The 27,558-nt window shown below is 51.8% G+C and overlaps 1 protein-coding gene across 1 annotated transcript in view; it reads right to left on the bottom strand.

The window, feature by feature from the left end:
* USP45 (ubiquitin specific peptidase 45) overlaps nt 1–27,558 on the bottom strand; it is a 2,087,971-nt gene that overhangs the window by 1,408,958 nt on the left and 651,455 nt on the right. The window lies entirely within an intron of this gene.

The raw sequence follows: 27,558 nt of genomic DNA, 5'->3' as shown, positions 1-27,558 counted from the left end.
AACAAAAATGTACATTTAAAGCAACACCAAAAAATTGATGAGGTAAGTATGGTACTCTTTAGAAGACCGAAAAACCTCTAAGTACTTAGCTGCATGTATCTTCTTGATCGGCCTTTGGGTCAGAGGATGTACTGTGTGCATTGTATATCAGGAGGCCGTATTATAGAAAGTGCCCTGGCGGCACAATGGGCATGTGCGCCCCCGGGGCACTTTAGTATTACTGAAGGGGTCGCATATGCTTGTGCGGCCCCTTATGTAATACTGATAGCGCTGGCGCACATGTAGGGCCAGTGCTAGCTCAAAAGGGAGTTCCCTCATTTGCATGGGGTGTGGCTCCATGCAAATAAGGGAGTATCCCTGCTTTCGCGCCCACGCCATATTATGGATGCAAGCGCAAAGACAAATATGCCTTTAGAAGGTACACAAAGTGTGCCACAAAACTATTTCTGTACGCCTCCTAAAGGCTGTCATCTGGAGGGGAGAAAGGGGGTCCTAAGGACCACCCAGACATCTGCTTGCAGGTGGATGCAGTCACCAACTCCCTTTTTAACAAGCATTAAAAATGCAATAGGTTTCACCTTTCATCAAGTTAAAGCCATTTGCTTTGCTATACAATACTATTAGCAAAGCAAATGGCTTAAACTTAATCAAAGGCGAGACCTATTGCATTTTCAATGCTTGTTTCTTCTTGGGGACTGTCTACAAAGTAAACAGGAGTGAGCCAGGCATAGACGCAGGCGGGTTGGCTGGCGCCCATTTAATTGGGCATTTTGTTGTGAGGGAAAGAGCGGGCACGGGAAGCAGAGCAACTCGAGAGAGACCCGGAAGGGGGTGGGGTGGGCTGATGGGAGAAGGGAAGCGAGAAGGGCAGAGAGAAAGTGAAAGCAAGAGTGTAGGGGAGAGAGAGACAAGGAGAGGGGGAGAGCAAAAGTGATGGAGAGAAAGCAAAACTGATGAAGAGAGAGAGAGAGAGAGACAGAAAGAGAGAGAGAGAAAGTGGTGTAGAGAGACAGAAAGAGGGAGGAGAGTGAAACTGATGGACAGAGAGAGAAAAAAAAAGAGGGAGAGAGAGCGAGAAGGAAAGCAACTGATTTAGAGAGAAAGGGAGACAGAAAGGGGCGAAAGAGATGGAGAAAGATCCAGAAAGCGAGGGAGAGAGAGTGAAAGTGATGGCGACAGAAAGAAAAGGAGAGAGAGTGCGAAAGTGATGGGGAGAGAGACAGAGCGAGAGAACAAACGAAAGTGTGAGAGAGAGACAGGAAGAGAGAGAGAGACAGAGAACGAAAGTGAGAGAGAGGAAGCGGGGGAGGGAGAAAACGAGAACAGAGAAATGAGGAAAGATGGGAAAGGGAAGAGAGAGATGGATGGAAATGGAGAGGGGATGGAGGCGGAGATAAAGATGGAGAAATAGAGAGTGGGCCAGGTGGAAGAGAGAGAGAGAAGCATATGAAGAAAAAGAGAGACAAACAGGCGCGACAGAGAGTGATAGAAGAGAGGGCAAGAGGTGGAGAGAGACGAGAAAGAGTGACGAAGGCATAGATGGAGAAGGAGAAAAGGGGAGAGGAGCACATAATGAGAAAGAGAGAACCAGATAAAGGTGTGAGAGGGAGGTAGAAAAGGAAGAGATGAGAGTGGAATGGGGAGACCGAGAGAAAATGTGAGTGAGCGAAAGAGGCCGAGGAATGGGGAGGGAGCGAGAGCGCGAAAAAGAGATGAGGAGCGAGAGAGACAGAGTGAAAGGGGTAGAGGAGGCGAGAATGGAAGAGAAACAGAGAAAGAGATCAAAGAAATGAGAGAGAATATAAAACAGGGTGCTGCACCCGTCACCAATTTTATAACATCATTCCAAAGTCATTCTTTATCAAATGATGATTTCTAAAGTTTAAGGGAATTCTTTTCAGGAATCCTAGGGCTGGTGAGGTGCAAAATTGTAACCAAGCCTTTATCACTGATGTCTTGGGGCCTTACCCTGCCACTGTGCCAACAACAAAGCACCAAATAAAACCAAAAGCACTCAACCCTCAGGGAGCAAAGGTAAGCAGCCTAAAGCTCACTTAGGGAGGGCTTTTGGGTTACAGACTCAGAAGTTGGTAATTATGTAAGAGTTATAAATAAATCACTGCCTAGCCACTGGTTTTATATAAAAGAAAAAGAAAAAGTACCACTACCACGCAATGCAATACCGTACGCAAAAATTCGAGGGGATATGGTATATTAGACAAGGGGTAAGGTAACCTCTTTCAACTGGTGGGGGCAGCGCATACTGCTTAAATTGTGAGTCGCCTGGAGGTTAATGAGCAGTGCTTAATTTGAGCCGGTGATTGCAGTCGCGGGCCACCGGCACTCATATTTTGGTAACCAGCACTTATTTTTCCACCTCATGCATTTCCCGAGCGTAAGAGAGGGAAAAAAACAGAGCAGAAAGCTAGAGAAAGACAGGAAACCTTTCACACAGGCATATTGCAGGAACCTGCACGTTTGAGATAAAGGGACCGAAAGATGACCAGGAACAACCATTGTCTGAGGCGCGGGAGGGAAGGTGAGGAGGGGGCACACGATGGTGCTCCATCACCTCTTCTGAACCGTCTCTGAGGGAAAGAAACCAGTGCAGCGGGATGTATCGCTCTCCAATGGCCGTCGCACACTCGCAGGACCGCGACAAGTTTCAAAACGCTGGGAAAATGCCCCCTCTGGCCGTGTTCAGCTGTGCAACAACAGCAGGCGGCCGCTGGTTTCTGTACTGACTTCATTATCGCCCCCGCTCTTGTTGCAGACTGTTTCACTTGCCAACCCACAGTGTTTTTATCATTTAGAAACAAGCTGTAAAATAGGGACACAAAGGCGAGCTACATAGAAGGACAATCATCGTCACCTTCACAACTACACGGTGACTGGGGCACCTCGGCGATCCGCGATGAACCAATAGAGAAACGTGAACAAAAATAGTGTACACAAACTCACTGCCTCCCGGCTGCAGCTGCGGAATGGAATAATAAAGTGCGTACCCACTAATTATAAGACAGTGTCTTCTGCCATCAGTAAAACATCCAATCCCGGTAGGCGGGGCCAAACACAGGCAGGGTGGCGCCCAGGAGGGATTAAATTACCTCTGTGCAATCATTGCACCCGCTTTTGTATAATTTGTGGCGCCAAACGACGCTCACAAATGAAAACTGCAGGGGGTGCAGAAACACAACTTCGGAATCTGTATTGATTCCAAGAAGCTCTTGAATGCCAAGAGCAGCGCATGCACGCTGCTATCACCAGCCGAGACGTAAAAATGCAGTCAACATGCCACATGCACTTTGAAACACGGAGCGGCTTTAAAGCAGCCTCGACATATTTTTAATGCTCTGCCCCCAGGGAAGTTCGCAGCTGCCCTGTGGGCAGCGCATTCACTGTAATACGGCACACTTTTCCTTCTTAATGGTGTGCCGTAGCACAAACTGGGAAAGTGCCCCTTATATGTAATACGGCCCCAGGATGGATCAAAGTAATGACTGTCCCATGGACTTTCATGCAGGACCATAAATATATTTTTAACTAAAGAACACAAAATAACGAGCAAAGGCAATAGGTCTGTCTCATATTGTTATATACAAGCCACACCACTTAGCTTTGTAAATGTTTATATACAGCTGGAGAAAGCAGTTGGGCACAGTTAACATCAGAAGCATCCCAAGAGAAGGGGACAAAGGCCACCAGGGTGCTTTACGGTGTGAACAGCATCCTTGTGGGTGGGGAAATTAGCCACCAGTGGCTCTCACAGTATGAATTTGTCTTGGGGGTAGAAGGGAAGAGCTGTACATAGTATGAAAAACCTTTCAGTGGTGTTGGAGGGGAGCTTTCAGGCAAGGATTAAAGCGGAGCTGCTAGGCATGCAGAAAGGAAGCAGAAGCCTGTACGGCACTGCTGCAGTAGAGGAGAATATTAGCCAGGAGCACTCACATTGTGAGTAGCGTCTCTGCAGCATGGATGAGGAGACACTGGCCACACTCGCTGTGTGGGCTGCAGCCTGTTGACAGGGGAGAGGAGCCAAAGTGTAGGCATTAACGAAGAGCCACCATATGAGAAAGGAAACAGCATCTCAGCAGCAAGAGACAGAAGTGTATTTATTTAATGTGTGATAAGTGACAATATTTTTCGGGAAAATATATTGACAATGGGTTATTTACTATACTTTCAGATGTAAAATAGTCCCTTATGCATCATAATGGGAGTGGAAACATACACCCAAACAGCCAAGAGAAAGTCGGTACTCCTATTGGATGATTCAGGATTTGATTGGCAATGTCTCAACTCAATAACTGAGGGGTCCTGAACCAGAGAAGACAATGGCTGGATAAGACTGGCCCAAAATCCACTGCATGTGGATACAACATTAAAAAAAGTTCTTGGCTTATCCACACATAAAAAAAAGACAAGATTTCGAGGGGCGTGGCCGACAGCCGGCGGGAATGGTCGCTTGCTAACACGACTCCCGACCCTTGCCTGACGATCCGCCAAATTGCTCCGTCCACAGACGGGGGATTCCTCTTCTACTTAGGGGAACTCCAATCGGAAACGACTGTGCCTGTATCGGCGAGGTGCTGGACCCGTCCGCGCTCCCTGGAGGCTGTGTGACCTGGGCTTGAGAGGTCCCCGGGGGCTCCGCAATATGGCGGCTGCGTCGGAATCCCGACCGGCCTTCTGATTGTCCTCGGCTGAGCGCAGCTAGACCCGGACTGCAACGGAAGCTATCTTGCCTCCCAGCCGCCCACCGGACCTGCTTTCTAGTCTACAGGGGCGGGGCGGCCCCCCTGAATGATCCCCGAAGACGCCCCTGGCCGGTAAGAGGAGACGCTGTGGAGGTCCCTCCCGCGCCGTGGAGCCGTCTACGAGACGCCCCGGCTTCAGGGCCTGTCGACCGCAAAGCTCCGATCTGCCCGCGTCTTGCTCGTTGGACCCGCCTTGCCGCATCGCTGCCCGCCGGACCTCCCTCCATCCTGCTGAGGAGGGGTGGACCTCTGGTTCGCGCGCTTCAGCCATTCTGGACCCACGTGAGGGTGGACGGCAAAATTACTCGCACCCCGGGGTGCATTTCAGGCGACTCCCCGGCTTTGGGACTCACTATTTCTGCGGCCCTGGAGCGCTTTCTTTATGACTTGCACAGACGTGTGGCCCCCCCGCCTGTGACCCACCAGCGGCGCTTCCCTTGAGGTACGGGGGTGTGCCCTGGAGACCCTGGCGAGTCTCTGCTTCTACCGGCCCTGCTCCGGGCCTACCCAGTGGGGATCTATCCGGCTTTGTGGGGTCCGCCGGAGGCCGAGACGGGGGACTGACGTCTCAGAGGTGATCCGCTTGCCAATCTGCGTTGCACGCCGCCCCTGTCCCGTCGCTTGGTTGCTGTGCCCTTCTGAGTCTTGGCACTTGGCGCCTCCATCCAATGCTTGGGGGCCGACCCCCCCCCTCCTGGGCCTAGCAGCATCTTGGAGACCAGGTACACACAATTGTGCCACAACGCAGATGGGACCTGAATTCTTCCTGATTTTCTCCAGGACTGTCCCGTGTGTCCCCGTAGATCTACCTGTATAACCTCGAACGTAGATCTCTGGGCACGGAGGCGACCTGCGCCTGTGGACCCACACAAGGGGTGCCCTGCTGGGGCTGCAGCGGATGGCCCCGAGGGCACAGTGAAATCTGCTCCTGATCGGCTCCATCGCCGCGGGACGTGTTGGCCTTCACCCTTTCGCTCGACCCCGCCTTGCCCAGATTGTTCTGAAATTCTACCAGCAGGAAGAGATGGCGTCCGGCAAGGGGTCACGCCCCCAACTCAAAGACAGATCAATAAGAACTCCTGGGGCGTCAGAGGAGACAACAAGGATGCTGCCCCCTCGGGAGATCCCAAGCTTGCCTCCCCCTCGCAAGGGGCAAAGACACTCACCCTTGAGACTCGAATTGACTCCGTGAACATTGAGGTGACCCTCTAGCGAGCTGACTTGCGTAAAATGGACACTAAAGTTAAGGACGTGAAAGTCAAGACGGCGGCTTTAATTGGTGATACTTCTACACTCCAGCAGCAGGTCGCCCAGCTTCAGAAACAGCAGAAGCAGATGAGTGAACAGCTGGACGACTATGAAGGGAGGGCGAGACGGAACAACATCCGCATCCTAGGGGTCCCGGAAAGAATGGAGGAGCCCTCAGCTGACTTATTTGTGGAGTCCCTGGTTACGAAGCACCTTAAACTGAAACAACTTTCGAGTTGTTTTTCCATTGAAAGTGTGCACAGAGTCCCAGGGGGTAGACCTAGGCCGGGGCCCCCCTCCCGCCCCATCATTGCGAGGGTCTTCAACTTCAGGGACCGCAACCCTATACTACAGGCTGCCAAGTCCGGCCCGCCTCTTCTTCTAGAAAACACTCGCATCACCATGTTCCCGGACTTCACGGTTAAGGTGCAGGCGAGGCGTCGCAGCGTTTTGGAGGTCAAGAGGGCGCTGCGAGATAAGGGCATCAAATACTCTATGCTCTTCCCGGCGAAACTACGCGTCGAAATGGATGGAAAAACTTGGTTCTTTCTCTCGCCGGAGGAGGTATGGGACTGGTTGGAGGGCAGGAGTAGGGTCGGAGGCTCTCCACAGAATCGTTCAACGCCGAACAAGCCCTCATTCGAAGATCACCCGCTGAGAGTCAGGAACTCTTCACCAGACCTCTTGATGGAGTGGAATGACATTCCTCTGCTGAGGCGGGCTCTGTCGAGAAACACTGTGGTCTCTACCATGTGGCTACCTCGAGATTGAAGTGACTGCCCGAGGTAACGTGCTTCTCCCTTTTGAACTGGCCTCTGTTTCTGGGACCAGTCTCCTTCGGCCGCAACCAGGCCGCACCAGCTGACTGACAAGTACCCTTTCTATTATGTGAATATTGCATGAGTCTTATGGCATGGCATGGGGGGCGTGGCTTGGACGCCGATGGCGATGGTCGCCTGAGAGCTCGGCTCCGGGACTGAGCCCGTGATTATCCTGCAGATCGGAGGCCGTGGGGCACCCTAGTCCCCGCAAACCGTCGATCAGACTGATTGGGACCTGCCGAGGCACCTGGTGCAACTCGAACATGAGTTGATCCGACGGAAAGTCGAAGTTTGTGGACCCGCGGAGTGCGGCCCAACATGGCGCCCGGACCTCTTTGTCCCCTTGGTCGGGACCTTTAGTCTGGAGGAGCGTCGTTAGCTACAGCGCACCCTCCACCTTTTCATCTCCCTGTGATGTGATGGTCTGGGTGTCGTTCTGATCGGATTTTGAACACGGTGATCGCTCCTGGATGATCGGATGCCCACACTACAGTGGACCTCGACTCACGGACGCCTGGGGGCCCTGGCTGCGGTGCCGACCCCCTGAGCCGCGCCTGGCTGCATCCCTCCGAGTGATTGACTTCCATGGGCAGCACGGCGCCTTGGCGCCACAAAGTCTCCGGTGGTGTTGGTGACCCTCGTTCCAGATCCTCATCGGCCAAACGGGCCTGCCCGACTTGGCGCCGATTGTCCCCGCCTCCTCCTCAGTGCCCTCCGACGACGAGGTGGTGGCGCGGCCCGAAGTTGTGGAGGTCCAACAGGCCCTGGAGACGGAGATCGCCCGCCCTCGGCCCGAAGGCCACTAGCCGAGAGAGACATAGCCGACGCCCGCACTCGGTGGCGCCTCTGACTGGCTCTCCACCGTGTGACTCCTGCGCCATGGGGAAACCGAGGGGAGCCAAGGGGACCACCCCAGCCGCCTCAGAATCGGAGGCCCCGGACAAAGAAGAACGTGGAGACCCGGAGAGTTCTGGTGGTGCGCCATTGCAGCAACAATTTGACCGGGTCCTGGAGGCGATCGCGACCACACGCTCGGCCCTCCAGCAGGACATTGCCCAGGTGGCGACGAGTCTGGGCCTCCTTAGAGCGGACCACGGCAAGCTTTCGGATAGGGTCAAGGAAGTGGAGGGCTCGATAAAAACCTTGGAGCCGGCACAGAGAACCCTGGCCGCGACGATGAAGGATGCCCTATCCCGGATTGATGCCCTGGAGCGGCGAGCGGAAGACGCGGAAGGTCGCAACAGGCGAAATAACATTCGAGTGGTGGGCCTGCCGGAGAAGATTGAAGATGGCGACATGGTGGCCTACTTGGAAGCCTGGCTACGGGACACGGTGGCCCCGGAGGGTCTATCTTCCTTCTACACCCTGGAGCGAGCACACAGAGTCCCAGCGAGGCCGCCGCAACAGGGCCGTGCCCCGCGACCGGTGGTGGCACGGTTATTGCACTTTCGGGACAGAGACCTCATCCTTAATGCCGCCAGACATAATGGCCCCTTCAAGGTGGCGAATAGCCAGGTGAATATCTGTCCGGACTACACCTATGAGACCCAGCGCAGGCGGTTCTCATTCCTGGCGGTCAAGCGCGAGCTCCGGAGCGAGGGCATCCAATACTCGCTCCTGTTTCCTGCAAGGCTCCGCATAATCGTCGATGACAAGACTCAGTTCTTTGATTCCCCGGAGGATGTCTGTAACTGGCTCGAACTCTATAGAGCCGGAAAGGATGGCTTTGGCTCCTCATCTCAACTAGCAGTGGAGCCTGGACAGCGACGGCGGTCCAAAAGAATTCGGAGTCCCCGTGGCCGGTCAGGCGGACCCTCGACTGCGGAGACGTCGACGGAGCGGAAGGGAGTGTTGGAGGTGTTGTCTGCGCTGTCTGGCTCACGGGATGGTACCATTGAAGAGGAATCGGACCTTGGTGACGAGGGGGTACCAACGGACTCGGAGGAATCGGTGACCGACAGTGTCCACACGCCGGTGATCACTCCGAACTCGGTTGAGGACCTTCTGGATGGACAGGGTTGACGGGGTGAGCTGCGTCCATTTGGGTGGGGGCCCGCAGCGGGGGTGGCGGGGGTAGGCGATTGCTTATAATCCCCGGGGAAGTGGAGGTGGGGTGCCCTGCTCGTGCCTTGAGGGTTTTCTCTTATTGTTTTGGGCTCACTTTAGTCTCGGTAGTCCGAGCATCGAGGGCCCATTACCAACGCCCAGCCCGCACCTGGCCCTTAAGGCCTTCTTGCGGTGGCGACTGCAGGATTAGTCGGGGACAGAGGGTTTGCTGGGGGTATGGTTTGGATGGGAACTAGATGGTACTATTTGGGTCCTGTTCTGGGGAGGGTGGGCAAGGGTTTGGGTCGAACCGGGGTTGTTGTGTTTTGGTTGGGGAAAATGGCCGCCATCAGTGCTGGGTTGATTGTTGTTCTTTCTTTGTTGGGGCCCGGATGGAGAGACTTTGCACGAACAATATGGGACAATGGCTGATGTTGCTAATGTGAAATGCATTACTTGGAATGTACGGGGGCTTCACACTATGTCTAGACGTCACAAAGTCCACGCTTATTTAGTGCGTAGAGGGGTGCAAATGGCGCTGCTGCAGGAGACCCATCTTAACAAGGCGGAAGGGGCGGCGCTACAGCGTAGGTGGAGGGGGCAGGTCTTTTGCACTTCGTACTCCGCGTATGCCAGGGGGGCGCTAATTTGGATCAGAGCTGGGGTTCCTTTTCAGGTTACGAAATCAGTGGTGGATCCGGAGGGTCGATATGTGGCCATTTCGGGCACTCTGGGGGGGAGGGACCTGAACGTTTGCTGTGTTTATGCACCCAATGTGGACCAGCTTGCCTTCCTTTCCAGGTTATCGGGCTCGTTGGCCCACTTCTTTTCCGGGCCCCTCCTGCTCGGCGGGGATTTCAATTCAGTAGTAGATGTGGAGAATGACCGCTCACATCCCCCCCTCCCTGACTCTCCGGTTCGCCGTGTGGCTAAAGGTAGGAGGGACTGGCAGACGCACTGGGGTCTGACGGATATCTGGAGGGCACAGCACCCCGACACTAGGGACTATTCCTACTTCTCAGGCTTGCACGAGTTACACGTCCGACTGGACGGGTTTCTGGGCTCGGCAGAATTGGTTTCAGCGGCGGTCCGGTCTGAATATTTGACCAGGACCATCTCAGATCATAACCCTCTCCTGCTGGACCTTCGCTGGTTTCCGGGGGTGCCTGCTGTGCCCACCTGGAAGTTGCGTCCCGAAATCTTAGAGGACATTGTATTCAAAGCGGACCTAGAAGATAAGATCTCGGAATACTTCGCGTCCAACGGGGGCACTGCGGGTTCGAGGGCGCTAGAATGGGACGCTTTTAAGGTGGTGGTCAGGGGCTTCTGCATTTCCAAGAAGGTGGGCATGAGGCGAATCATCCTTGCCGATTTAGAAATGGCCGATCGGAAACTCCGTGAGTTGGAACTCCGCCGCCCCGGGCGCCCGGAACTCCAGGAACGCACGGCAGCGGCGAAGGAGGCGGTAGCGGCGGAGGTCGAACGGCTGCGCTGTTTCGACTATAAGGCCTATACTGTTAGGTCCCTCGCAGAGGGGGATAGATCGAGCGCATTGCTGGCGTGGCTAGCTAATCCTACGCGCCAGACCTCTCTGACGACGTCCTTGCGTACGGCGGATGGGACCGAAGTGCACACTCAGCCTGAGATTCTGAGCTGTTACCTGCACTACTATGAACGCTTGTACCGCAGTCGCTCTGCCAGAGACCCTGACCGGCTTGATGACTACCTGCGACCCCTAGAGCTCTCAATGGTGGAACCTGACGTAGCGAAAGCCCTGGGTTCCGACATTGAACTGGGAGAGATTCGCAGCGCCATTAAAAAGATGGCGAGGAATAAGGCCCCGGGTCTGGACGGCCTTCCGGTTGAATTTTTTGCCGCTTATGCTGATCTCCAGGCACTGAGGTTGCTGATCGTTTACAGAGAGGCGAAGCGGCTTGTTCGGCTCCCCGGCTCGATGTGCGAGGCCTTAGTGGTTCCCCTCCTCAAGCCGGGAAGGGACTCGTCCGATCCGGCGTCCTACCGTCCTCTATCAATGTTGACGGTCGATTATAAAATACTGAGCAGCATCTTGGCATCGAGATTGCTAGGTCACATGAGCTCTCTGGTACATGAGGACCAGGCTGGATTCATCCCCAAGCGAAACACGACCATGAACATCCGTAGGCTGTTCCGCTTGCTGGGAGAACCGCTCGTGGACGCCCCATGCCCGGTAGTCCTCTCGGTAGATTTGGAGAAGGCTTTTGACAGCCTGGAATGGGACTACCTGCGCACAGTATTACTACGATTCGGCCTCGGTGAGGGTTTCGTCAGATGGACCACGGTACTGTATGCCTCGGCGTCGGCCAGGGTACGGGCAGGCCCGCTGATCTCCTCGCAATACCCGGTGGAGAGAGGCACGAGACAGGGTTGTTCATTATCCCCGCTTCTCTTCGCGCTAGCGGTGGAACCTCTGGCGCTGCTACTCCGGTCGGGAGCCCACTATAATGGCTTATGGACGCCTTCGGGCCCACATTATATCTCGCTGTACGCTGATGACCTGTTGCTCTTCCTTGAGGACCCAGTTGCTGCCCTGAATGGAGCTGCGACGGCGCTCACGGCGTTTGGGGAGGTCTCGGGCCTTCGGGTGAATTGGGCTAAGACCTGTCTTTTCCCGGTTCGCAAGGGTACACCTAGCCCTGATATCAGTAGAGAGATTAGGTGGGAACCTGACTGCTTTAAGTACCTGGGGGTGTACGTCTACCATGAACCGTCCGACCTCCTGGATGGAAACATAGCTCGCAGCACTCGCGCGCTGCGTGGTAGCATGGACTTCTGGGCTACTCTACCGCTCTCGGTAGCTGGACGGATCGCTTTGCTTAAAATGGTGGCGCTCCCCCGGTTGCTATATTATTTCCGGGCGCTGCCGATTTGGATCCCGCCAGCCACATTTCGACTGTTACGGTCAATGGTGGTCGGATTCCTCTGGGGTTCGGGCCGCCGAAGAGTGGCCCTCAAGACCCTGACGAGGCCGAAAGCTGAGGGTGGGCTTGCGGTGCCGGACTTTGAAAAGTATTACTTGGCAGCGCAGCTGCAGACTTTCACCCAGGAGGTCGCCAGGGAATTCCGAGGCCCAGAGGACAGGAGGGGCACAGGGATAGCTAGGCATGTTCTCTCCTTCATAGCGCTGCGACAGCGTTTGGCCTTGCAGGACTTGACGCTTGAAGAGAAGACCATTCGCTTGTGTTGGAACCGAGCCCACGCCCGGGGCCAGTTGCGGATACCGTATGCACCCGAAATACCTCTGGGCATGCTGACGGCCCTGCCTCATGGCGGTGATTGGTCACGATTAGCGGACTGGGAGGACGCGGGCCTACAGTTGGTGGGTGACCTTTACGAGGACGGGGCGCTTTTGCCCTTTCAGGAGCTCATTGATCGCTTCGAGGTTCCTCGCGGCGATTTTCTTTTGCACTCGGCCCTGGTCCGAGCGATTCAGGCGCACTGGAAGCACGGGCAGGAGGAACCTCCTACTTCTCCGGTGTGCCAGTACGTCATGATGTCTGCGGGAACTGTTAAGGCGGTCACTTGCCTATACGGCAGACTGCTCAATGAGGGGTTGGCCCCCCTCACTACTTTAAGAACCCGTTGGGAGGAAGACATAGGGAAGGAGATCCCGGAGACGACCTGGTCCCAACTCATGAGGCGGGCCTGGAAGGGCACGCGCCACGCCCGCTTTCAATTGGTCCACTACTACGTACTCCATAGGGCATATTTGACCCCGGCGAAGATCCAACAATATTTTGCCACGGACTCCGCGGACTGCCCCAGGTGCCAGGCGCCTGATGCTGACCTTCTCCACATGTTTCGGTCCTGCCCGGGGCTGTCCTCCTACTGGCTGGAAGTGGGGGATACCCTGGAGGAGGTAACGGGGAGGTCCTTATCGGTTGATGCGGCAGTGGGGCTCCTGCACTGGTTCCCACATACCCCCAAAAATAAAATCACTAGTAAATTCATTGATCTGGGGCTTCTCCTTGCTAAACGGGAGGTGACCAGGAATTGGAAGGCACGGGTTGGTCCAACGGGGGCCCGATGGCACAGCGAACTCTTGAAATGGGCGGCGGGGGAAAGCACGCTGCGGTACCAGTTAGCTAGGAGACAACACAACGAGAAGGCGCAGGAGGCAGCGCTAGAATGGGAGACATTAGTGCAGGCCCTCAGGGATTATTGCGCTCCCAGCGATTCTGAAAGTGAAGATGCAGCTCCCCCCGAGTCCCGATAGACGATTGCACTTTACATGTCTGTCGCTTTCCTCATGGGTCCTCTCACAGATCCTATTACGGCTGTTACCGTGCACTGATGGCGGGGTTGGGGGGGGGGTCTGGTTTGGTTCACAGTGTTTTGAGGGGGGGGGGGGGTTCTTTTGGCCTTTTTTGTAGGATGGTTTAGAAAAGCAGATGACGGATAATGGATCATCCGGACCGGCTTCGACTTCCTGTTGAGTCCCCATTGGGTATCGCCGCCCGACCCTTGGGTTGTGAGCTAAATGGCTGTGTAATGGTTCATCCTGCTGGGGGACGGAGGGATGTATTCTACTAATTTTGATTGAACTTATAATGCTGGTCGCTTTGTAACAATTTACTGATTCCTGCAATAAAAATATATTAAAAAAAAAAAAAAAAATGAGTCTTATGGCATGATCATACAAGTGTATTACATTTATGATGTTTTTCAGTCGGGCAAGCGGCACTGGCGGCTTCTCTCGTACCTCAATTATGAGTGGGAGGGCGACAGGCACTCTGACTAGTTGGGGTATGGATAGTTTTGAATCCACGGGCAGGGAAGCAGGGTGGTGGGAAGGAGTGGGAGGTGGGAGGGGTTGGCAATGTTTTGTTGCTGTTATGTGGTTCACTTTTGTCCTTAGCAGAGTTTCCAATGGTCATCTAGTCTTGCTCACCTATCCTTGTGTTTCCAGCAGTGATGTCTTTAGTTTTACCTTCTTGCCTGTCCAGGGTCCCGTGGTGCTTGGCCAGCTGCCCTGGCTGCTACCTGGTTCCCGGGGAACGCATGTCCTCATTCGCCCCACGCTCCGAATGCTCCTGGGGATTGGCTGACATAAGTGGTCCCCTTCTGGCCGATTCACTTACTTGACTCTCCCACCTTACAGCTATGACTCAACAAATTTCTAGATCCCTTACTGTCCTCACATGGAACGTCAACAGTTTAGGTCACAAGATAAAAAGAAGTGTAGTCCTTCAGTTCCTTAGGCGCCACTCCCCCGACATAGTTTTGTTGCAGGAGAGCCACTTGGTTGGCAACTCCTGTCAGGCGCTGCAGAAAGGGGGGTATAAGCTTCTGGCTCACGCTGGGTTCACCTCTGGATCCCGGGGCACCAGGATTTTAGTTAGGAAATCTTGCACTCACCCACTCACACTGCTGGGCTGACCCCCTGGGCCGTTTTGCAATAGTGGAGGCCACCTGGGAAGAGCATCCCTTGAACATCATTTCCGCATACCTCCCGCCAACCTTAGTACGGGAATCCCTTAAGGAACTGGGCACCCAACTACTAGGCCTCTCCCGGTGTACACTCATAATAGGAGGGGACTTCAATGCCACAATGTGCGACGACCTAGACCGTAGGCCCAAGAGAGGATCACTCCGTCAGAGCTCGGAATTGGCTGATTTTGCCCATTCTTTGGGACTAAAAGACATCTGGCGCCTCCACTTTCCGGACACACCATGTTTCACGCATTATTCTAACGCACACAACAGCATGTCCAGAATTGACTATTTCTTTTGCCCCAACGCAGACCTTGGTTGCTTTGTCCGCCCGAGAGGCCTCCCCCGTGGTATATCCGACCATTCGCCACTCATGGTAGACCTAACTTATAATGGCCAGATAGCGCGAGGACCTATCGTCATCAATCCCTGGCTCTTGCAGATCCCCGATATTAGAGAGGCGCTGCAGGTGCAAACGGAACTCTATTTTGCGGAATACGTTGGCTCGGTAGACTAGGCGGTTACGCTCTGGGAGGCCTATATAGCAGTTATGAAGGGTGAAGCTTAAGCCCTCAAGACGTGTCACTTGCGTAAGCATGCTGAGCAAATCACACAGGCGGAATCTGCCCTTATCAGCCTTGAGGCGTCCCATAATGCTGCACCTTCGGATTCCACTGATGCTCGCCTCCGTGGCCAACAACTGATCTACAAGGCGCTGGCCCAGGAGAAAGCACAGGCGCGGCTGCTCCACACGCGTCATCGGGTCTATGAATTCGGGGACAGTGCAGGCAAGATGCTCGCATGGTTGGAGCTCTGTGACCAAGGATCTCGATGGGTATCGTCCATAACTAGACCAGATGGGTCTGTGGCGACGGATCCACAAGACATTGCGGAGGCATTTGCCGATCACCTTGAACAGGTTTACACTGCGAGTAATGTTTATTCCTCTGCCGAATCCAGACTACTGCTGGAGGAGATGCGTCTCCCGACCATCTCGGACTCTGATCGGCTTGCCCTTGATACTGACCTCTCCACGGATGAGCTCACCACGGCGCTCTTTGCGGTGAACTCCGGCAAGGCCATGGGCCCCGATGGAGTCCCATTTATATACGGACCTCTTTGGTCAGGTCCAGGTCAATAATTACACGTCCTGGAGATTCCCGCTCCATCGGGACACCAGGCAGGGCTGCCCCCTCTCCCCCTTGTAGTTTGCCCTCACCCTGGAGCCTTTGGCTCACTGGGTCCGCACCGATGTCTCAATCAGAGGCCTGCGGTGGAGCGACGAGACAGTAGACAAGATCTCTCTCTACGCCGACGACATCCTGATATATGTGTCGTCCCCACAGTCCTCCATCAACAGTCTGTTCCACGTCCTTACCAACTTTGGAAAATACTCGGGCTACGCCATAAACTGGACGAAATCGGTGCTGTACATGTTGCATGGTCCGCCACCTCGCCTGCCCAGGGGGTTTACAATCACAATAGCCACGGAGGGCTTTAGATACCTTGGTATTTTCATCACTCCCGACCACAAGTTGTTCTATGATCGTAATCTACTAGGCCCACTCCGTAGGCTCCGTAGCTACATTGCTCACTGGCGATCACTCCCGCTTTCTCTCCCGGGCCGGGCAGCATTGTTTAAAATGTTAGCGCTTCCACGCTTCCTGTATGTCCTACAAAACTGCCCCTTCCCCGTTCCGGACTCATATTTCAGGACGGTAGAAAGCGAGCTCTGAATGCTACTTTGGGACGGCGGAGCAGCACGGATTGCTCTCTGTAAGCTGTGTCAGGGCTGGTACGATGGGGGAATAGCCCTCCCTAACCTCCGTCTTTACTACTGGGCCTCCCAGCTTGTAGTGATCAACCAATGGATACACTGTTCACCTCTGAACCCGGCCTTCCTATTGGATAGAGATCAAACGGGGCGGGAAGGTTACCTGGGGGCCCTATACTGTAAACCCACTAAATCTAGATATGTTGCTCCCATGGTACATACGGTGGACATTTGGCACAGAGCCAATAGAAAGTGGGGATGGGCTGACAAACTTACCAAGGCATCACCTTTGTGGTCCGCACAACGCCTGGGCTCCCTCTGCTTCTCCCAGGGCTTCGACAGATGGGACGTGATCAGGATTTCTGAGGTTGGAGACCTTATCCACAAGGGTAAATTGCTGTCCTTTAATGACCTACAAGCTAAATACGCCCTTGCACCCACTGAGTTCTTTAGGTACCTGCAAATCACACACGCTCTTCGGATCGCTTTTCCAGACTTCGCCTCCATACCCGACATCTCTCCTTTGGAGGATAGGCTGTTGTCAGAACCTCTCCCTGAAAAGGCCATCTCCCTTACCTACCGTAAGCTCTGCAATAACCTCCCCGACCCCTTCCGGTCGCTACGGACCAAATGGGAGGCAGACTTGGGTCCTTTAGATGAAGAAGACTGGCGGTCGGCGCTAATGTCTCCGAGGGAATCGGCCATATGTCATAGGTTTAGATTGATCCAACTAAAAGTGCTGCATAGAGCATACATGTCCGCCCTTACCCTGGCCAAGATAGGTCGGCGACCTGACGCAATGTGCCTACGTGGGTGTGGTCTCCCTGGGACCTTTTATCACATCCTGTGGGATTGCCCTGTGATCCACCGGTTCTGGACGGCAGCGATACGTAAAATGAGCAGCTCCCTGGGCAAACCGCTTCCCACATCGCCTAGGGAATGTGTCCTCAACATGTGGGGGCCCAAAGACCTAAACGCCCCAGAGTTACAATGGGCGGCGCTGGGGTTTCTGTTGATCAAACGCTCCGTGGCGATGGGTTGAGGCTCCCCAGACAGACCTTTGGTAGTGGGATGGGTGGCTGCAATGGACCAATGCATGATAGCGGATTAGACTGTGTATAAAATAAGGGGCTGCCCTAAGGTGTGGGACAAGAAATGGGGACACTGGAATTCATACCGTGGCGAACTGTGTGATTCTCCGACAGCGGAACTGGCGATGTCCTGTAGGGATCCAGGGGTGGGTGTATAAGCTAGTAGGCATGGGTCTTGCCTTCACTGTGACCTACATATGTTTTTACGAAGCATGTGTTATTCCTCTGAATATGCTTTATACCAACAGGGGCCTTGGGCGCTGCGGCACCACTAGTTAGAACTGGACACTGGGACAGGACTATATGCTATTTTGACTCGGTCTGCTGGATTTCTTTGTTTAGTTATTTGTTACTGTTCAAAACAAAATAAGTGGTGCGAATGCCCTATCTGTGTCCAATGCGGGTATTGATTTGCTTTTAATTTGGTTTTGCTATACTGAGATGCCGTCCGACCTCAGGGTTGTGGACTGAATGGCTGTGTACTACAACTCAACCTGATTACTGCTCTTCACCCTCTGCCTGCATGTATGCAGATGTGACTGTATCATCTGTTTCTTGACAAACACCACAATAAAAATAAAAAAAATAAAAAAAAGAGACAAGATTGGCACCTGATCACATAAAAATCCTTTTCAAAAGTGACATTCGAGTATGTGAATGTTATAAAATAATGCTAATTAGGCAGAGAAATGTAAATTGTAATAACAAAATAGTGTCCATGCTAAGCAGGTCACAATAAATTATACAGCACGGTAACAACATATAAATTAGGGGCAATTCCTTAAAAAGGATTTCAGCTGCTTGCAGTCAGACTGACACGGATTCCAACAAATCTATAAAAACAAACTGTAGAAAAAGTGTGAACCATAAGCTATCTAAATTAAAACATCACTACTCTTGAGGCGTGAGCCGGGAGCTTTCTTTATTTGGCTGCTGACAGCGTTTTATTGTTTCTTTTATAATTTGTGCAAATACCTTGAGGCTGCTATCTATATTTGCACTGACCTGTAAATACCTTGAGGTTGCTATCTATATTTGCACTGACCTGTTCGAGGCCATGGCGTGTTTTTAAAGTTTTAGCATTTTTGAAATAGAGGAATATTTTTTAAGACACTGACCTGTTTATTGTGCACTGTTTTGCCTGGGGAGACAGGGACATCGAGGGGGTGATTCTTGGCCGGCGGACAAATCTGTCCTCTCCCGAGACTCGAGTGTAGTCGGGACGCCATCTTGGGGGAAATTCCGGGTAGCAGACTAGTCTACATAGACTATAACAAGCATTTACAATGCAATGGTTTCGCCTTTGGAAAAGTTAGAGTTATTGGCAGTGTAAATGACAAAATTTGTATTTATGTGTTGGTTTTGAAAACAGATAAATAAATGGCATTGTCATTTACATTGCCATTAGCTTAATCTCTGCAGTCACTCTGCACTCTCTAGCACTCCCTAGCACTCCCTACTCACTCTGCACTCTCTAGCACTCCCTAGAACTCCCTACTCACTCTGCACTCTCTAGCACTCCCTAGAGCTCTGCACTCTCTAGCACTCCCTAGCACTCTGCACTCTCTAGCACTCCCTAGCACTCCCTATGCACTTTGCACTCTCTATGCACTCTGCACTCCCTATGCACTCTGCACTCCCTATGCACTCTGCACTCATATAAAACGACCGCAGTGCTACAGCCTTACAATGTTTTGTCCAATAGTTTCTGCACTTTGTAGTGAAACTGGCACATACACACTCACCGGCACGTGTGTGCTTTCAATTTCTGAAAAGATGCCATACTTACTGTACATATGCAACCCCTAAGATCAACCGCACACAAACGAAGAACATTCACTAGGGACAGAATACGTCTCTAACCCAAAATGAAGGTTTACAGATAAATTCAATGCAAAATCCGTCATTGAGATTTAGTTTAGATGTTTTCCAAAGATTTTTGTGTGGGAGCATTAGTTTAATTATATTCAGAGCGGGCTCAAAACTAGACTTCATACATCTACCAGAGCTCGGTAAAAGGTAAGCAGTTCTATTTGGAGTCACAATCAACAGTAACTTTAAAGACAACGGTCTCCAGCCGACTCTGGACTTTAACCACTGGCGCTTATTTTAGTAGAACAGCTCGAAAGTAGCTATAAAAAGACGTTTTCGAAATGATGGGCGTTTAATGCGTTCGGAGCAATACAGCCAACCAGAAAAGTAAGATGCTGACCAAAGGAGGCACAAAAAAAGCATCTGGTATATAACCCAGTCAAGGCAATCCCTACTCAGAGGGCACCAAGAAATTCTCATCAGGTCGTGGTAAGCTTGCTCCATATTCCCTGGTCCTGTTTCGTCCTCCCTGCCCAAAGCCATGTTAGATCATGTAGTAGTAGGTCATGCTCTCTACACCAAGGCTTATGCTCTCAGTGATCCACAGTCAGAGATGTGACATACTTCTCTTGATCTGAAGTATCATAATACAAACACCATCTCATTATTTTTTACTGGGTCCTTCAACCCAGTGTACATGCACACACGGGTCTTACCATGCGGCGAAACAAGTCTTTAACCCCTCAGCAGACACCTCATGCAACTTCGCATCATTAAACCATCAGTGATCTCCTAGGTCATATAAACCGTGATCATGTTAAGGAGCAAGATCTACAAGAATGCCTGCGTGTAACCTTGAATAACGTGATTCATTCATGCCCTACGCAAGTGTACGTGATTTTGTGTGACGGTCTGGTAGCTCCTCCTGGGCTGACACTGTGTGACCTGCAACTAAGATCTGGCAACTCCCTTATGCAAAAACACCTTGTGACTAGGGTGTCCAACCTAAGTCCAGAAAGGATCCACAGCAAATGTTCAAGATATAACCACTATTAAACCAGTTGAACTTCGATTCCTTGCATGCCTGGATCGCACCCCTGGACTCACGCTGAACACCTCGCCCTGTGCAACATTACAACACTTAGCAGTCTCTACTACTGAGCAGACACTTTGGGTGATATTGCACCAGATCCTTATCTTTAAACCCCAGGCAGACGCCCAGGGTCACGAGGTAGCAGTCGTGTTACCAGGCGCTTCCTGTCACCATGGTCACCATTATCCCTGTCCTTTAACCGCCAGATGCATTCTGGGACTTATAGTCCTGATTCAATTAAACCCAGGTCTCCCCTTTAACGAAGTGACTTGCGAAAGGGGGGCTTGGGACACGGTGACGAGGAGCGTCTGGTCGCCCTCGATGCCCCTTCCCCTGCCCCATTCTTACTGGCACACGGTTGGGATACTTCTTGCGGATCTTCTCGCCCTCGGACCGCCGCTTCTCGAACGGGTGCTCCTCCTTATATACGAACTTCATGTCGGGGCCGTGCGGGCGCTGGGGCTCTCCTGGCTCGGTGTCGGTGCTCTCTGTACCTGGGGGGGGCGCTGGGGGTGGGTCTCCTGGTTCGGTGTGGTTCCTCTCTGTACCTGGCTCCGCGATACCAACAACAACCGCGTCACCGCCCACCAGCGGCGCCGCTTCCGCATTCACAGACGGAGCTGCGCCAGCGGCGTAACCCGCCATAGACATGGAGAGAGGACTGAGCGTTACCTCTCCTTGGCGGACATCTTGGAACGGGATGACCTCGCATTAAAGTATTATTAAGGACGGAGAGGCGGCACTTCCGGGTCGCACTAGGCAGCGGCCCGGCAACTAATTCAATGCCCCTGGGTCGCGGCGGTGATTTTCGAGGGGCAATGCCGGATGGGCATCGGCTGATTTAAAATGACAATAAATCGAGGTGGGCACTCGATATTAGGGCGGCAATGTCCCCTGCAGGGTGGGCACCTGCTAGGGGACTTTCAGATCGGCACAAACGGGTCCAAGGGGGGCGGGGGCGGGGAGGCACACGGAGGGGGACGGGAATGGACAGCTGTAGGAAGGGGGAGGCTCTAGTTGGCGCAGTGCAACACTAGCGACAAGCAGGGACTCTCTCTTCCTCATCAGGGCTGAGGGTTACCTTCCAGACAACCTCTGCTTACCCTCTAGGTAGTGTGGCTTAAGCAGTCGCAGGCTAATCTTTGGGGCACATAGGGTTAAACACTTGCAACAGTACACCTTCACAACCAACCCACCACACAACGAGACCAGACTGTATTCTGTAAAAATATATATCTTTATATAGATTTTAAGCAGGCTTGCGAATACAGTCAATATACTTTAACGAAAACGGTTGCAGGTTACTCAATTCGGGTTACCACAGTTCTTATGCAGTTCTCTTGAGGCCCGTAGGCCGGTGTTACTCAAAGTTCTTGTGGAGCCGGCGGCTTCCAGGGGATCTGTCCCACGTCGCGTTGCCTTCCCGGGGTCGCTGATCGTTGCGGCTCTTCAGCCGAGCAGGTCACTGGTCATCCGGGGCAGCGGTGTTCTGTGGCGGCAGGGTCCTCTCCTCGTCGTCCGCTCCAACCCTGGAGGCGGCGGCTGTGCGGTGGTGGCAAGTGGCAGTACGGTCCCCAAGTGCAGGACGTACCCAGCCAAGTGCCGGTGCAGCTGTGGGCTCACAGCTGGGCTGTCGGGCAGGCTACCGACCTTGCGGATTCTCGTAGGGCAACTGTCCGTCTTTGCAGGTGAGTGGCTGCTCGTTATGCAGTCACCTCGAGAGCTCGGACCGGACGGGTCCTCCTTTGCTTTGCTCTCGGGCTCCCGGTGCAGTTGCGGTCACGGTGTTCGGGCCAGCGGCGGCTGGTCCTCACTTTGCTTCCGCTGTTGCTTTGGGCCCCGGTCACGGTGGTCGGGAGGATGTTGATGCCTTAGAGGAGATTCCTCCGTCAGTGCCGCGGCGATGGTCAGCACCCGCAGTCGCTTTCTTCCAAGGGGGTAGCGTCCACTGGTCCTGGGACGCTGGTCAGGGGGCAAGTTCAGTTGCAAGCCCTTGGAGATCTCTTTAGCAGAGTTTGGCACAAGTAGAGCAAAAGTATTTTCGTAGTCTTTTTGTCTTCCTCTCCTTCAGCAGCAAGGCACCAGACACAGGCAAGAGTCAGCACCCTTCCTTGTCTCTCACGGTCCTTCTCGTAGGGCAGAGTCCTTCTGTGGCCCAAACCGGATCTAATTTTCAAGGAGCAGGGCTCCTTCTTTTATAGGCCAATTCTTTTGTTCTTGCAGGCCAGGGGGGCCTTTGCATAGCCACTCTCAGTTCTGGAGTACCCCCGCGGGTGTACTCCGGCTTCTGCTTTCAGTGTGAGGGGCAGGCGCATCAGACGCCCCACAGGAGGTGGAGCCAGCATTGTCCGGACAGGGGTGGCCAGAGTACCTTGTTGATGGGGGCTTCGCCCTTCCTGGGCCAGGTGCCGGCAGAGTCATCCGCCGCTCCCCAGGAGGGTGGAGCCAGCATTGTGGTGGCCGAGCACAGTGACAGTTCGAGTCAAGAGGCACTCCTACCTCCCACTAAGTTGTAATCTGCGCATTCACCACCTGTCATCCCTCCAGCCCTGTCACTCACACATCCCAGACAGTCAGATACACATACCAGCAGAGGTGGCTGAAATGGTTAAGCAAGCAAAGGCTAACTTTCTAAAAGTAGCATTTGCAAACCCAGGATATTAAAATAAACTTGACTACAAGAAATATCCTATCATCCTGAGTTCAGGCATACTAAACATGACTCGCTACCATGCTCCTTGAGCCTGCGGGGATTATAGGGTGTAATAATCCTCGCAGCTCAGTCTGGCCTAATGGAGCAGGTAGCCTTCAATAGTGAAATACGGTCTTCGGTGTAAGTCACTACTAGGACATGCCACGCACATCAGGGCTTGTCCTACCTTGCACCTACAACGCACCCTGCCCGCAGGCCTACCATAGGGGTGACTAATATGTAGTCAAGGGAAGGGTCGGTGCTGGCAAGTGGGGACACTTGCCCAGCTAGCGTGACAGTACGAGACCGCACGCGGGTTCTGCGGTCGCAGTTCCCAGACACATCTTTACGGCTGCTTCGGTGGGTGGCGCAACCAGCGCTGCAGGCCCACCAGCAGTATTGGCATCTACAAGCCCCGGCACTCTCTCGTGCACTTTACTAGGGACTAACAGTAAATCCAATGCACCAATCATGGATACCAATCGTATGTACAATTTACAGTAGGGAGCACTTGCACTGCGGCACGGATCAGCCGTGGCGCAGTGCCCTGAGTATCGGAAAACCAGCAAAACATCGGAGGCACATCAGCAAAAGGTGGAAGGGAGACTCACGCCAAGGTGCCAGGTCTAACAACAGCACATCTGAAATCACTTTCAGTGAAAGGGGAGGGAAGGGAAAAAACGAAACTCCGCCCATGGAAAAAATCTCGGGAACGCCCCCGGATCTGGTCTGGCCTTGACGGACAGATCTCTGTTCCAATGGCTAGCCTCCATTTATGGAGCTAGCCAATGGAACAGAGGGCGTATTCCAAGAGTCCCTTACTGAAGACAAGAGATTTCTCTGGGGGCGGAGCTTACGCTCCGTTCCTCAGGCGAAACCTAAAAAGGGGACTATGGGCGATTGCGTAAAATCACTACTCCTGAGGCGTGAGCCGGGAGCTTTCTTTATTTGGCTGCTGACAGCGTTTTATTGCTTCTTTTATAATTTGTGTAAATACCTTGAGGCTGCTATCTATATTTGCACTGACCTGTAAATACCTTGAGGCTGCTATCTATATTTGCACTGACCTGTTCGACGCCACGGCGTGTTTTTAAAGTTTTAGCATTTTTGAAATAGAGGAATATTTTTTAAGACACTGACCTGTTTATTGTGCACTGTTTTGCCTGGGGAGACAGGGACATCGAGGGGGTGATTCTTGGCGGGCGGACGAATCTGGCCTCTCCCGAGACTCGAGTGTAGTCGGAACGCCATCTTGGGGGAAATTTCGGGTAGCAGACTAGTTTATATAGACTATAAAAAGGGGACTATGGCGTGGCCGCGCGCAGAGGGCGCGCCGCTAGCGCGCTAAAGGCAAGCCCGTCTGCGCCCATCCTCGCTCCATCCACGCACAGCGCCAGTACCCCTGCCCGTTGTAATACAGAAGGCTTAGCCCTCCAGCATATTACTAGGGCACAACTTATGAGACTGAGACCAATCGGTAAGAGAACAGGCTGCCTGTGTCTCACATTTGACTTAAGTCCTAGGACTGGATTGATCACTTGCCCAAATTGTAACACCACACTTCCCAGGCTTACCTACATGCCAACTAGACTTACTAAGGCCGGAGTTGTGCAAATGAAATCTACAGATAATATTTCAGTGTTCAAATGTCTTCTACTCAATGTTAGGTCACTGGTGAAGCACAGTGTTGAATGTGCCTCGCTAATAGAAGATAAGAACATTCAAATTGCCTTCATAACAGAAACATGGACAGATGCTAGTTCGGACCCTGATATTGTTAAAGCTACTCCTCCAGGCTGCCTCTGTCACCTCCTTAATAGGCCTTATAAAAAAGGAGGGGGTCTAGCTATAATATATCTTGCTTCAATTAAAGCCACCTTCCGTATAGCCTCTAATCTTGCCTGTAAGGCATTGGCTTTTGGTTTCCAATAAACAAACCACCATACGTTTAAGTGCATCCTGGTATATAGACCTCCAGGACCCAGACGTTTGGCTACATCTGCTTTTGGGAACCAACTGGAATAGGGGCTGAGTTCAGATTCCTTTACCATCCTAGGGGATTTCAATTACCATCTAGAAGTATCTGAAGACACTGACACAACAGCCTTCACAGATTTGATGAGAAGCGCTGACCTGATCCAACGTTTGACAAGCCCCACACACTTGGCAGGACACACCTTAGATGGTAGTTTTTCAAACCATCCCAATCTACAGTTAATGGGCATACTGCCTTTGACCTGGAGTGCAATTTGAAATCCTCCTTGATGCCTGCCCTTTGGTAGAGAAAGGCCTTAAGACCCAGATTTTAAGCAGATCCTGGAACTCCATTGATAGCACAGATTTACACGCAGTACTTATGGCCTCTATCGGTCAGATACCTGCAGATCCAGAAGAAGCAGTTACTCATTATACAGCTTGGGTAGATTCAGCCTGTAACAAGCTAGCCCCCGCTAGAATGAGATGTCTGAGGAGAACAAATCCTACAGCCCCCTGGTATTCAGAGGACCTGAGTAGACAAAAACTTTCCTGTAAGCTCTCTGAGAGAATTTGGAGGAAACATTATTTGGAAGAGGACAAACAGAAATATAGATTAAATCTATCTACTTATAAACTTCTCATATTTGAAGCAAAGAAAAACTTCTACACTAAACAAATTAATTTGGCAAATACCTCTACGAAAGAGCTTTTTAAAACTGTTTCTAGCCTGGCCTCCCCCATTACGACAAAAGTCAAAGCAAGTCAGAAACTTTGCGATGATATTGCCAAGTTCTTTTTGAATAAAGTAGAAGCTATCTTTCTAAACTTTAGTCACCCCAATTCTGAGGTAGCAGCACGCGGAGAGAGGGAAGGCTACCAATTACTGAGTCCTCAATTTTTTATAAATTTAAGCATCGGTCTACAACAGATACTGAAAATCTTCTTTCTGCCTGATCAGGTTCCCCTATGATCCCTGCCCAGTTTCAATAATTAAAAAGGCATATGTGCCTGCAGCGTTAGTCCATACGCCATTCTTTAATACAATGTTTGAAGTCGGACTCTTCCCTAGCCCCTGGAAATCGGCTTCGATACTGCCACTACTCAAAAAGCCCAACATGGACCCGAAGGAGCCAAATAATTTCCGACCTATATCCCGTCTCCCGTTACCAGCAAAACTGGTCGAGAAAAATATGAATCTACAGCTCAGCACTTTTCTAATTGGGAAAGATGCTTTGGACACCACTCAATTTGGGTTCAGAAAAGGGCTTAGTACAGAATCTGCATTGATAAAATCTACGGAGGAGATCAGAGAAGCTGTGGACGGGGGAGGCAAAGCGGCCCTGATTTTGCTGGACCTGTCCGCAGCCTTTGATACGGTCCATCATGATGTTCTGACGGACCGTTCGGCTGAATGTGGTATCCAAGGCAAAGTCCATGACCTCCTTAGATCTTTTCTGTCATGCAGATCTCAGACGGTGGCGTTAGGAAATTTTAGTTCCAAGCCCTTCTCACTGCCATGTGGAGTACCCCAGGGGTCCTCCCTTAGTCCTACTCTTTTAATGTTCATGTAATTTCATTAGCGATCCTGATTAGATCATTTGGTTTCAGTTTGACGTCATACGTCGACGACACACAAATAGTGGTGGCTCTGCGGCCTGGTCAGATTTTAGGAATTGAAGACAGGTTCCACGATTGCATGGCAGCAATTGGAAAATGGATGTCTCAGAATTGTTTAAAATTAAACTCTGAGACAACTGAGGTCATTCTCTGTGGGAATGACCCTAATTTTGGGACCCCTAGATGGTGGCCTAAAGATATGGGATCTCCTCCTGTTCCTATTAGGAAAGTGAAGAATTTAGGAGTCATCATCGATGAGAAACTTAGCTTTGGGAACCAAATCAATGCTATGGCTTCTTCCATCCATTTTCTAATCGAAATGATAAAGAAAATTCTGCCCTTTTTGCATACGACCTGCCAGCGAACAGTAGTCACAGCCCTTGTGTTGTCCAGATTTGACTACTTTAATGGCTTATATTTAAATATTCAGGAACGTTTTGCAAATAAACTTCAGATGCTGCAGAACGCAGCCGCAAGGCTGATTACAGGCACGCCTAAATTCATATCTATTTCCAAGGAAGTAAAGAAACTTCACTGGCTGCCAGTTAAGCATCGGGTACGCTTTAAATCCCTGAGTATGGTGTTCAAGGCACTACAGGACTGATGTTTTAAAACAGAAATTAAAATGGTATACACCGAGCAGAACTTTGCGCTCCGAAGGAGCTAAGCTGTTGACTGTGCCATCTATAAAAAATCTACATGGGGAGGGAAAAGCTTCCTTTTTGGTGCAGCCAAGGCCTGGAACGAGCTTCCTCCATTTTTAAGAAATGCTACAGACCTACTCACTTTTCGGAGAAGCCTTAAGACCTGGCTGTTCACTCACTGATCCCAGATAGCTCCCCTAAATCTCAGAGAAATGGTGGTTTAGCGCCAGGACACCTTCGGGTAATTGTCGCGCTTTATAAATAATGATAACATAACATAACCTAACAATACGTCTATATAATGTAACATACAACATCAAGGCCAGATAAATGTATTGTATTACAAACAAAGCAAACAGCAGGTAGGTTGTAACGTAGCAACAAGAATGAGTGATGTTCAAATGCATATCAAATTATCTGTGCAAAATCAAAACAAAATAAAAAATATTTTTGGTGTATAAAACACATTTTAGTGCATCTCGATAAATAACTAGTAGACCCTGACACAAAAGCA

This window comes from Lissotriton vulgaris, chromosome 6, assembly GCF_964263255.1.
Source record: "Lissotriton vulgaris chromosome 6, aLisVul1.2, whole genome shotgun sequence".
NCBI classification, from domain to species: domain Eukaryota; kingdom Metazoa; phylum Chordata; class Amphibia; order Caudata; family Salamandridae; genus Lissotriton; species Lissotriton vulgaris.
Note: the sequence above shows the minus strand (reverse complement) of the source record. Positions and strands in the feature narration are given on the sequence as shown.